Below are 14,082 nucleotides of genomic sequence, written 5' to 3'. Positions count from 1 at the left end.
GTCTTACACCTAAGTGTTATGGGCACTCCCATGGTCTTTAATAGGAAAGCCATGGGCTCCCCACATGATCTTACATCCAAGTGCCATGGGCCCTCCCATGGTCTTCGATAGGAAAGCCATGGGCTCTCCACATGGTCTTACATCCAAATGCCATGGGCTCCCCCATGGTAGTTGATGCCAACATACTACATATAATGCTAACGTACTTCCTAGCTCATATCTATCATCATACCAAGTACCATTACCTCTAGGGTACTACACATCATGAAATGGGACGACCTTGGTGCCTTAGACCCATTGTTATGGTGCCGATACTCACCTCTATCTGCTGAATACGAAAGTTGCTTTTCTAATAGTCCGAAACCTACCGAGATGAATAATAATAATAATGAATGATAGGACCTTAGATTAGCCAAGGGAAAACGCAAACTCCAAACCCATCCATGAGGCCCAGTTATCCTTCCTTGGCTAATGGTTCCAAAATCCAAGTCCAAATAATTACTAATGGGCCTCTTGGCCCAATAAGGCCCAACCACTATATCCATGGTCCATAACAGATGAAATAGCCAATAATTCACAGAATGCAACTAATCCAATAACCAAAATGTGGCCCAAAATCTCAAAGGCCCAAAACAGATTCAACCCAATCTGTAACACGTACACTTGGCGTACCATTCCGGTACGCGCAACGTACTGGGGTCTTAAGGACTATGCGCAACATACATTGAGTACGCCCAATGTTCTTCCAGATTAAGCACTTTCTCCATTAAGTGCTTAATACCCGATTCTTTTACGTCCAAAAGCCAGATCTGAGTTGTTTAATACGTCTTAAGGCATAAAGTTGGAAACTTTATGCCTTTGCATGCTTCATAAACACCCGACATTCCCATTAAGACGTTTCTAAGGTCTTTAATCCATGCATGAGGCCAATACTTCCACCAAGACTCCATTTTTATGCTGAAATAGGACTAAGGGACCTCAAATTTGTCATTTCCCTTCTCTGGAATTGCTTAACTCCCAAGAAAATATCCAAAATCAACTAAAGGTACAAAACTAGAAACCCTAACTAGATCTAGTGACTAAGATGGAAAGGTGCAAGCTTTATACCTCCAGAAGCTTTGCAAGATGACTATGATGCAGGATCTTGAAGTACCAACTCATACCAAGCTTGATTAACCGCCTCTTCTTCTTGGAATGAACACTAAAAGAGTCACAATGCGCTTTTAAGGCTCACAATGGTCTCACAAGTTACTCTGGAGTATAAGGACATTCTAAAGTCGTGGAGGCTCTCTATGATTAAGTCTAAGGGACTTAAGGTTTCTTACATAGGCCTCATGTCCGAAATTAGGGTTTAGGACCCCTGGCACGTGCGCCCAGCGTACGTCCAGCTCCTTCGCGACCAACCATGCAGTGTACGCTATGCGTACACTTAAGTACGCCCAGCGTACTCAAAGGACCCATTATGCTAAAATGTAATTCCTTGAGGGTTTCAAGACAACCAGATTTAGGGTGTTACAACTCTCCCCCACTTGAACTAGACTTCGTCCTCGAAGTCCGTAGCTGTAAACAGTTTGGGGTAATGCTTCCGCATCTCTTCCTCCGGCTCCCAAGTCCATTCGGATCCTTTCTGGTGCTGCCATTGTACCTTTACGACTTTACCAACTTCACTTCTTTGTTTCGAAGACCCTTCGTCTTCCTATCTGAGATGGAGACCGGCTTCTCGACATAATTCAGGCTCCTATCCGACTGAATGTCATCCAAGGAAACCACTACAGACTCGTCAGCAACACACTTCCGAAGCTGAGACACGTGGAAGGTGTTATGGATCTGGCTAAGCTCCTCTGGCAGCTCTAAACGATATGCCACCTTGCCCACTCAGGTGGTGATCCTGAACGGGCCTATGAATCGAGGCCCCAACTTGCCCCTCTTCTGAAACCTGATATTCCCTTTCCAGGGCGATAGCTTTAGCAGTACAAAATCCACCACCTGAAACTCGAGGTCCGAACGCCGCCGGGCAGCATAACTTTTATGATGACTCTACGCGACTCGCAACCAGTCACACACTTGCTGAATCAATCCGGTGGTCTTGACCACTTCCTCAATGCTCCCTAAGACCCGATGTCCAACCTCGTCCCAGCACACTGGGGTCCTACACCTCCGTCCATAGAACATCACGAATGGAGCATGGTCGATACTGGCATGATAACTGTTATTGTACGAAAACTTTGCAAGTGGGAGGTACGTATCCCAACTCCCTCCAAAATCTAGCACGCATGCTCGAAGCATGTCCTCCAGTCTCTGGATTGTCCTCTCACTCTGACCGTCAGTCTGAGCGTGATATGCAGTGCTGAAATGTAGTTGAGTACCCAATTCCTCGTGGAACTTCTTCCAAAACCAAGATGTAAACCAAACATCCCTATCTGAAACCACTGACACTAGCATCTCGTGCCTAGCCACCACCTCTCGAACATAAATATCCACCAACTTTTCTACGGATATACTCTCAAAAGTCGGAATGAAGTGGGCACTCTTCGTCAACCTATCCACAATAACCCATATGGCATCCACGCCCCTCGCCATCCTCGGAAGCTTTGTAATGAACTCCATAGTGATCTCTTCCCATTTCCACATAGGGATGGGCAATGGCTGAACCCTACCATGGGGCCGCTGATGCTCGGCTTTGACCTTCCTGCAGGTCAAGCACCGCTCCACAAACCAGGCGATTTCCTGCTTCATGCAGGGCCACCAATAACTCAGTCTCAAGTGCCTATACATTTTCGTAGCTCCTGGGTGTATAGAGAACTTGGACTTGTGTGCCTCCTCTAATAGCCTCTACCTCACTCGCCCAGTCACTTGTACCCATACCCGACCACACTGCATCAAAAGGCTGTAACTATCCTTAACAAACAAAGGATACTATCCCCGTATTTTCTCTATCTTCCAATTCTCTTTCTTCGCCCCCTCGACTTGAGCCTCCCTAATCATATCCAACAAAGGCAAAATCGCAGTCATCCTCATACAAATTTCCCTAATCGGTGACCCCGCCGTCTTGCGGCTCAATGCATCAACCACCATGGTGGCCTTCCCTGGGTGGTATGGAATCTCGCAGTCATAATCCTTCAGCACATGCAGCCACCTCCTCTGTAGCATGTTGAGGTTCTGCTGATCCATCAAATATTTCAGGCTCTTGTGATCGGTATAGATAGTGAACCACACTCCATATAAATAGTGCCTCCAAATCTTGAGGGCAAACACCACTGCCCCCAATTCCAAGTCATGGGTGGGGTAATTCGCCTCATGAGGCTTCAACTGCCTCGAGGCATAAGCTATCACATGCACCCTCTGCATCAGTACCGCTACTAACGATAAGGCTAACTTAATCTTATATTTATATATATATATATATATATATATATATATATATATATATATATATTATTAATCTTATAATATTATAATAGTATAAGGTTGAATTTTAAACTTGTCAAATTATAGGGTTTGGAATTTAAATATTTCAAAATTAAAGTTTTAATCACAATTTAAATTCCAAAACTTGAGGGCAAGTTTTTGAAAGTTTTCAAAACTAACTAGATCAAATTACAAATAATTTAATTAAACAATTAGTTAGTGATTATCTAAATTTGACCAAATCCAATTACATGACAAGATAATTAAAGCAAATAATTTAAATAATTAGTGTTATCATATAAGGCAATAATTATCTAATTAATTTTCAATTATCTTCTATTTTTATAAGGATAATCATATCAATTTAATAAAAATCATATTTTATTAATCAAAAACAATTTTGGTAATTATCCCAATCCAAAATAGGCCAAAATCCCAAAATTTGCACTCTGATCCGCCACCACGTCGTGGCAATAAATGCCACATCGTGGTCACCAGGCAGGAGCAAAAAACGAAAAACTTTCTACTTTGAGCGATTAAGCTATGCATCAGATACAAAAGAAAAACAGCCTAGGCTCTGATACCACTGATGGGTTTTAAGCAAAACAACATTCCTATGGTGTTCATTCAAAGCCTAATGCTTGGATCTAATTTTTCTACCTGTACATGCATAATTGTCCAAGACTTGCATAAACGCTAATCTAGCATGCAACAAAACATAAAACAACATAAATGAACTAATAAGAAAGTTACCTTGATTGTTGCCTGAAGATCTTGAGCTTTTGAGAACCTTAGCACCTCAAATTTTGTGCCTCTAATAGATCACAAACACCAAAGCAATTGTAGAATGCAAGAGAGAGAGAGAGAGAGAGAGATGAATGCTAAAAATTGGCTCCTAGAACTCTTAAGGTTATGGTGTAGCTGAAATTAGGTAGCCAGAAGGGTCCTTATATAGGTGAGGAGTTAGGGTTTCAGTCAAACACTTATCCGGTTGCTTAGACTCTAAGCAGCCCATAAGAATCTTCTAGAATCCCTACCTTGGACGAATTCTTAAGGCCTTATCCATAAGAATCCGTCCACCCTATCATTAGGGTTTCCTCAGCCTACTTGGCAATGATCCAATAATTACAATATTAGTCCCTTAGCTTTAATTAATATCTTTTGACCACAAAATTAATTTTCTAATTAATACTTGACCAATATTAATTAACCAATACGATTTCTCTTTTAATATATTATTCATATAATATATTAATAAACCATAATGACCTCCTTCTCTATTATTCATCCAGTCAAGTTGCTTTCATGAAGGCAACCCAAAAGGACCATGCTACAATTGGGTCAAGTACATACCAAATGTAGTTATGGACTTAGACACCTAATCCAATAGATAGGTCTATTCGGGTTGTGAGAGTTCATCGAGGTTGTACTCTCCTGTTATTCAGCGAGCAGTATCCAGTTGATTTGGTTCCCATTCCTCTGCGAGGGAACAAGGTTATCATGGACATGGATTGGTTGAGCCCTAATGGGGCAATGATCGACTGTGAGCAGCAGTCAGTTCAGGTTCGGACCCCAAGTGGGAAAGATTTGGTGAATCAGGGTGAGAGACCGCTGTGTGGGCCGATTATGTGTTTTTGCGGTGAGGGTAGACACTATCTTCATCAGTGTTGTTTGGGTTTTTTGCCTATTCCATGGATACCCAGGATAAGGGTAAGGCGACCATGGACTATGTGTCGATCATCCAGGAGTATCCGGATGTGTTCCTGGAGGACTTGACAGGGGTACCTCCGGAGAGACAGGTGGAGTTCAGGATTGATTTGACTCCAAGTGCGGCTCAGATAGCCAAAGCACCATATTAGATAGCTCCTCTTGCGATGCAGGAGTTGTCTACACAGCTGCATGAGCTATTAGAAATGGGATTTATTAGGATGAACAGTGTTTTTGAAGAAGAAAGAAGGGTCTCATTGGATGTGTATCGACTACTGGGAGTTGAATAAGATAACGGTGAAGAACCGTTATCCTCTCCCGAGGATTGATGATCTTTTCGACCAGCTTTAGGGTGCATCTTAGTTCTCCATGATTGATTTGCAATCAGGCTATCATCAAACACGGATCCAAGATAAGGATGTGTAGAAGACAGTTGTCTGGAGTCGATATGGTCATTACGAGTTCATGGTGATGCCTTTTGGGCTCACAATTGCTCCAACCGCATTCATGGATCTCATGAACTGTGTGTGCAGACTGATTTTGGATCGGTCTGTGATAGTATTCAATTAGGATATCTTGGTTTATTCCAAGACTTAGGAGCAGCACAAGGAGCACTTGAGGGAGGTGTTGGAGACCTTGAGGAGGGAGAGACTTTTCACAAACTTCTCTAAGTGCGAGTTCTGGTTATGCGAGGTGCAGTTTTGGGGGCATCTTGTCAACCAAAAAGGTATTATGGTCGATATGGATAAGGTAGAGGTTGTGATGCAGTGGGAGCTTCCGATGTCTCCATCTGAGATTTGGAGCTTTCTTGGTTTGGCTGGTAATTATCGGAGATTTATTCAAGATTTCTCTAAGATCTTTGTTACCTTGACCCAACTGACCAAGATGTCGGTGTCTTTTCGTTGGGGGCCTGAGTAGCAGGCAGCTTTTGAGACCCTTAGGTAGAGGTTGTGTGAGGTGTCGATTCTGACCCTACTGGAGGGTATTGATGACTTCATGGTTTATTGTGATGCATCTATGATAGTTTTAGGGGTAGTGTTGATGCAGTGAGGTCGCGTGATCGCTTACGCTTCAAGGAAGTTGAAGCCTCATGACAAAAATTATCTGACGCATGATTTAGAGCTGGGGGATGTGGTTTTCGCCCTCAAGATTTGGCAGCATTACTTTTATGGGGTCCGGTGTACCATTTACACAGATCACAAGAGCCTGAGGTACTTGATAGATAACCTGAATCTGAGCATGAGGAAGCGTTGATGGTTTGATGTAGTGAAGGATTATGATTTTCAGATTGTGTACCACATGGGGAAGGCCAACGTAGTGGCCGATGCTCTCAACTACAAGGCGGTCGTGGCTCTGATCAGAGACCTATGTTTAAGGATGATCGTGATTACTCTGTTATTGGAGCGGATTCATGAGACACATGTGGAGGCTATGAAGGAAGAACATCGAAAGAGCGAGCATATTATGGGTCAGGTGGCTTCCTTCGATTATGATAGTCGTGGATTGTTGACTCTGCATCGGAGAGTCTGGGTTCCGTATTGGGGTGGTGTGTGCCAACTTTTGATGGAGGAGGCTCATAAGTCGAGATTCTCCATTCTTCCCGGCGCGACGAAGATGTATAGGGATCTTCGTCCTAATTATTGGTTTCCCTGCATGAAGCGAGATGTAGCGTGGTACGTGGAGTGGTGCTTGACGTGCAGGAAAGTCAAGGCCGAGCATCAGCAACCTCACGATAAGATGCAGCCGTTGGAGATTCCCGTATGCAAATGGTAAGGCATCACTATGGATTTATTCACAAAGCTTCCCAGGACTGTGCGTGGAGTAGATTCTATCTTGGTCATCGTGAATTTATTGATTAAGAGCACATATTTCATTCCAACCCAGATTTGTTAGGGCGAGGTCGTTCAACGAGTTATGGGGAGTACCGAGGTGGTGCTCTAGACCACTGAGTTAATTCAGCAGGTTCGGAGCAGGCTCCAGACAACTCAGAGTCGGAAGAAGAGCTATGTCGACAGCCGCTAGTCATACTTGGAGTTTCAGGTGCGAGCTTTGGTTCTCTTGAAAGTTTCACCTTGGAAAGGTGTCATCTGGTTCAGGAAGTGGGGCAAGCTGGGCCCTAGGTATATTGGTCTTTTAAGGGGTTTGGCTCGGGTGGACCGAGTTGCATATCGTCTTGATCTTCCAACCGAGCTTAGTCAGATTCATATCACATTCATGTCTCTCAGCTGTGGAAGTGTTTAGTGGATGATTCTGCAGTTGTACCTATGGAGGATATTCATGTGGATGACCGCCTGAATTATATTGAGAGGCCGGTGGCAATTTTAGCTTAGATGATGAAAAACTTAAGGAACAAGGTTGTGGAGCTGGTAAAGGTGCAGTGGCTGCACCGCAAAGGGTGATAGTGGACATGGGAGCCTGAGGAGGATATGGGGGAGCACTATCCAGAGTTGCTCGGGGCAGCGGACTTCGAGAACGAAGTCTGATCTATGTGGGGGACAATTATAATGCTCGATAGTTCTAAGGTATTATTCTTTTTAATCATTTATTTAATTATTTTAATCATGTAAATTATTGTTGAGCTTTGAGGATTGGGCCTTCATGAATGGGCTTCGCTAAGGTCGTACGCAGGGTGTAAGCTTAATGTATGCGGAGTGTAGATGAATGAAAAGGTTCATGGAGGCATGCTCGTATGCGTAGTGTACAAGGTGGTACACGCATCGTAAGTAGCTAGACCCCCAAAACCCTAATTTTAGTCCCTATATAATGTCATTAAGTCCCAAGTGTTAGCCTCCTTATTAGTCTCTTATGTACGGAAACCCTAAAATCGAGTCCTATCTTCCATTGTTGAGTGTGTGAGCTTTTCTAGAGCTTTTTGTACATTTTGAAAGAGTTTAAGAAGCTAGAAGTTGCTTAGCCTAAAGAAGAGGTCGTCGATCTAGAACCTCTACCCATTTTGCAAGAATTTTGAGGTATCAAGTTCTTATCTTGGTTGCTAGATGTTTAGATCTCCTTTTGTTTAAATATTTATGTCTTTAGCCATGGTTTGGATAGATGTAGGGATTAGGACGTCCCAAAGGCTTGTACTTTCAGATCCAGGGTCATCATGGACTCCTTTGGCATAAAGGTGGCAACTTTATGGAGTTTAGGGGGCTTCATGCATCCATTAAGTCCTTAATTAGGTCCTTTTGAGCTTTAGAGCTTCTTATGGTCATGCATGGACGTAAAGTTAGCAACTTTATGTGGTATTTCAGCTTAAAGGCTTCAGATCTGCATTCTGGAACAAAATCTTAAAGGGTTAGGAGCTTAATCTTGAAGTTGGCTGAATTGGTTGAGTACACTGGGCGTACAAGCCCTTAATGCAGTACGCTTAACGTACCAGCTAAGTACGCCCAACATACTCAGTCTGATGGCATTTCGATAATGGACTTTTGATTTGGGCCTTGGTTTGGGCTTGGAAGGTTGGGGTTAGTTGGGCCATCTGATTTTGATAGTTTTTGGACCAACTATGTTATTGGGCCTTGGGCTAAGGCCCATGTGAAGGAGTTGAGCGCAATTAGATATTGGGCCATATTTTGGGCCTTGTTGGATTGTTTAACTTTTGGGCCCATTGGATTGTGGTTATGGGCTCCATTCTTAGGCCAAGCTAGGGTAGGGGTAAAATGGTATTTTTACCCCAAGTAGGGATTTTTCGTTATAATGTAGATCCCAAATGTTAATTAGTTTTTATGTGGCAATTAATAGCTCGGGGAGCTATAGGACCAACAGCCAGGGATCATTTGTTTCATTCTGCTTTTCGAGGTGAGTTTCCTCCCCAGGTTTAGCTAGTCTAAGGCACCAAGGCCGACCCTAGAATGATTATGTTGATATACTTATTGTCTGTGTGATACTTGTATGTGCATGTATATGTATGTTTATTTGGCGGGGCCCATATTACGAGTGTGGGAAGGGCCCGTTATGCGAGTGTGGGCAGGGCCCGTATCTCTTCATGCGGGGCCTATTATGTGATATATTTGGTATGCTATATCTTGGGCAACTCACTAAGCTTGTGCTGACGGTTTTTAGTTTATGTTTCAGGTACTGTAGTTCTAAGGAGAAGAGCTCTGTTTGACTGCATCACACACACCATATGGATTCTGTTTATGGGGCATACTTTGATTTGCATGATGTTGACATATTTATTTGTTTGGGATGTATGAACAATCTTGTGGAATACTGTTTTTTACTTAAATCAAAAATATTAAATTTTTGGGTCATTATTTTTGGATGTTTCAATGTGGTGCAAGTAAAAATGCCTCTTTTATATGTATATATAGATAGATAGATTGATATGTAGATTAGTGCAAAATAAATGTCCAACAACCATGAGTTCACAAGTAGTTATGTTTTTACACTTGGCGAAACCATTTTTTCATGGAAATCACCTACAAAAATAGTAAATACTTGTTCTACTGTGGAATCAAAATTAATAGCTTTTAGACAAAGCTACCGAAGAAGATATGTGTCTTAAAATCTTCATAGAAGGTTGTCCTTAATGGCCTAAACTTGTCAATGCCAACTTTATACATTGTGATCGCATGGTTGCTTTTACTATAGAAAAAATTAGATACACAATAGCAAGTCAAGACATATTAGGCCTCGATGTAAAACAGTAAGCTAATTGTTGGAAAACAGAATCTTATCCATTAGTTATATCAAGTCCAATGAAACCATAATTGATCATTTGTAAAAAAATCCTTTATGCATAGCAAGCTCACTTCATATCAAAGGGAGTGTGCTTCAAAATAAAACGATGACTTACCACATGACATAAAAACCTAAAGTAGAAACAATTGAAATCTCATGGTCTAGGTTTGATAGGAAAACTAGTTGCAGAAGGATCATACTAATACAAACACACATGTATGGTTACTCCTATGATATTTATTTATGTGTTTTTTGTACTATAGAATATTATGGATTCACATTACATGTGCAAGATTGATGTGACGTCACATTTTTAAGAGCTAAGATAAATAAGTTCTTTAAAAGTATGTGATATACCATTAGGTCCGTATTCCATCTTTCACTCTTGGGCTGGTTCTTCCTAGGCTAATTGATTGACCTGTAGAATAGAAATAAACCGTAAGCTAGTCAGCCGAGATGACATCCCAGACGACGCTCCAATTTTTAAGTTAGCGAGAGGCTATGTTATCGATCGATTACACAAGATAGTTAAGCAAGACTTCTGTGTACTTACCTTCTTGACAAGTCGGGCAATCTATTTATAGCATAACAAGAAGAGGTAGCGAGTTCTTCCCATATCGACCCTGACATGACATCTTATCGCATTTATGTCATTATGCTCGAAGGTATGAATATCGGTACTGTATGCAGTTACACAGTTGTTATGTCGCTATGCCAGGATCCATCTAGCCACGTATCCTCGTACAGACTGTATTCTCATGGTTTCGAGGTACTATTGCTACTATTTCAATGTCACCTTGTGCTTTCTCGTCTTTCTTTCCTTTCCTTTCGAGTATACATGCCAGTTCGGTATGTAAATGAGCAACTTCGAGACGTGTGGGGCATGTAACTTTGAGAGACCTTGCAACATGCTGGTTCGGTGTATTTGGGAAGGATATAGGTATTTTCGGCTATATCCTATTAAGTCCCCCCAATTTGTATCTCTATGTAATCAATGGGGTAGGGATGCAAACTTTGGAAGAAACGACATTATAATTGTTATAATCGGATAGGGGCGAAAAATTCCTGGATTAACTCCGACATGATGTGTTGACGGTTATGCTAGTCCTTATGATGATCCATATAACCGTATTTTCATCTTCCCTTTCTTTAATAGGGGTACAATATCTATTGAGCATCAGCGCTACCGGTTGATCTAAAACCAATTGGTGTTAGAAAGGGTGCAACCTTACCTATATAGCACATTCAGCCCTCCAGGACCAGGCATTCGATTGCGACACTCCAGGCCATTGTGCGAGCACTTGGTCGATGCCAGTTTTGAACCACAACAATCCCCCATTAGAAATTGCTCCCTGAGAGAATCGAACCCTCTCCAATGGATCTGATACCAATTGTTAGAATAAATGAGAGTAGATCGAAAGATTCCAAACCGGTAATTGAATAAAAAAACAAGAACACAATGACCGAATATGTGCTGAATGATTGAAAACCACCGACTTAGAATAGCTCGATCAAGAACTGCTACTGTAAAGGCAATGTAGGGTTACAAATTTATCAGCCCTAGATATAGTGCATGCATGCACTATGAATACCCTAACCCTGGCACAATAATGACACCAGGTGAACAGGCCTAACCCATAAAAAAAGGACTATAATATAATAATAAAAATATATAATACAAAATTGACACAACACTTTATATCCCAACAATCTCCCCCTTTGTGTCAATTGAGGTAGGAGACTCTTCACTGCTGTTGCTGCTTTTGAACCTTGAACAACTTTGGCATAATCCCCAAAAGAGTTTTGCGAACGAAGATATACCTATTTATCATGTTGGAGAAGCACTTCTTGTCCGCAGCGCTGTTTGCTTTATATTGACCCACGAAATCTACAATGTACTCTAGACAGGAGGAGGAGTACAAATCTTTTTCTGTAAAATAGAAGACGACTCTGTGATAGTTCGCATCTGGTTTTCCTTTATCTGAAAAAGCAACACTCCAATCCTTCCTTCGTATCCTTCCCAACTTCATTGTATAGAGACCCTTCGGAGGCTCATGGGGGAGAACATAAGGTTTCTTGTTAAGAACTGTGGCAATTTCCACGTCCATATTTCCTACCTCCTGAATAACCGAAAGACATTCGTTTTAAGTGTGTAATGATAAGCTCGTATTTTTGTTGATCCTTCATTAGTAGAAGTAACAAAGAAATCCAATTAAATAGGTTGAGGCAGGGCAGATCTACAAGAGTAAATTTTTGAGTTGAACTCACTGCCCCACGAGAAACCTTGAAATGAGCATTAAGAAAGCTCTCGGTTTCAATTGGACTGAACACTTTTACAACTGTGATCTTCCTTGAACTCCACGTTTTGTATGGTGGCCTCATGTACTTTAGATAAAATGCGAAGAGCACTTGATTAGTAGCTTTATCAGTGGGATAAACGTTCACAATTTTGTCAAAACTTCGAAACAGAAATGCCTTCGGCGTAATGGGTAGGTCAAACTGCAAATCCAGAGAGTTTTCCAACTCGAAATATCTGATAGGCTCTAGCCAGTAACTGTTCAGATTATTAACTGCCTCATTTAAAATTCGCTCAAGTTTCCACAGAGGAAAAATGGTTTTCTGTGCTTTTAGATTTTCCTTCGCTTCACGAGCAACTTTCTCTTTCTCTTCAGCTTCTTTCTCTATTCACAGATTATTATCAATTTCAACATCACGAGATTTGTGTCTCAACAATGCATCATCATCCTCCTCTTCATCATCATCATCTATCACCTTTTCTTTAACTTTTTCACCTCATCCTCGTGTGACATTAGAATACCAACAATCTTTGCCAAGGAGTAGTTTTTAAACTACTCGTGCACTTTAACCTCGACGCAACAACTTTTCACTCAGATCTCAACTCGTTCATGAAAGTGACCTTCTTCTCTATCAATTCATGTTTTATCTTGTTCTTCACCATCCTTCTTAAAAGATGGTTGTAACAGTTGAACGTTTGTTCAAGTTTCTCCTCAGGCATTTGAACAAGCACTCTAAACTACAAAATTAACAAAGTATGAATATAGTTCTCAAGATCAGTGTCATTTGAGTAGAGTTCTCAAAGCCTTTCTCATATTTCCTTTGATGTTTCACAGGAGCTTACTAAGCGAAACGTGTCTACAGGCAAAACAAACCGGATGATCCTCATAGCTTTGACATTCTAATCAACTTATCTTTTTCATCCTGTGGTATGTTTTCCTTATCAAGAAGAAGAACGTTGTACTCGGCTTGAGTTTTGATAAACTTTTTGTACCAGTGTGAGCAAACCACTCCTTGGTTATGGCATCCCTTATCAAGGAACCATTATCTTCAAGACCTAGCACGTAATCCTCAAAGTGCAAAGCCCACACTTCATAATCATTTGGAAAGAGCATAGGGATCCTTGTTGTAAATCCGATGTTGTATAAGAGATTTATGGAGTTAACGTGATAATCGTCAGATTGCATGTTGTCAATTCAATAAAACCAATAGAGAATCAGATGTGTAAAACTGAAATCGAGTTTAGGGCAGAATTCAGATCAAGATCTAACATCGATGACGACGACTGCTAGAATAGATCCACTAAAAGCGGAAACCCTAATGAAACTCGACAAAAGAATTGCGTATTGATTACAAAATCTCCTGCACTGATACCACTTATTGAGCATCATCGCTACTGGTTGATCTAAAACCAATTGGTCTTAGAAAGGGCGCAACCTTACCCATATAGCGCATTCATCCCTCCAGGACCAGGCATTCGATTGCAGCACTCCAAGCCATCATGTGGGGACTTGGTCGATGCCAATTCGGACCCCCAACAGAATCCACCAACCACATTATCTATCCGTTAACCTTCATACGTTCTAGACTTACTATAAATATTTGGTATTGAATCATCCGTTTCATCATTCATTATTTCAGTTAAAGTCATTTTTCTTCTTCTGTCGACTTTTTCTCTTATCTCCTTTTTCTTTTCTAAATGTGGCGAGCACTAGGATTTCTCACATTGGGACGGTAAACTCCAATTTGAACGTTCAGACCATGGGTATGCTCATTTATAAGTATAATATTGATCCCAAGTTCCATCATCGTCAGCCGGAGGCCAACGATGCCATTACCGACGCCCCTGAAGGCTTTGTGGGGGTTTACTGGATATTCTTCAAATCCGGGATGCGTCTTCCTGCTTTCGATTTTCTAGAAAATGTTTTGGATTATTATGGTTTGTACATCCCCCAAATAACCCTTAATGGATTTTGCAAGATTATTTGC

This window comes from Lactuca serriola, chromosome 5 (assembly GCF_051521515.1).
Source record: "Lactuca serriola cultivar US96UC23 chromosome 5, Lser_US96UC23_V15, whole genome shotgun sequence".
Classification (NCBI taxonomy): Eukaryota; Viridiplantae; Streptophyta; class Magnoliopsida; order Asterales; family Asteraceae; genus Lactuca; species Lactuca serriola.
This window is presented reverse-complemented; position numbering follows the sequence as displayed.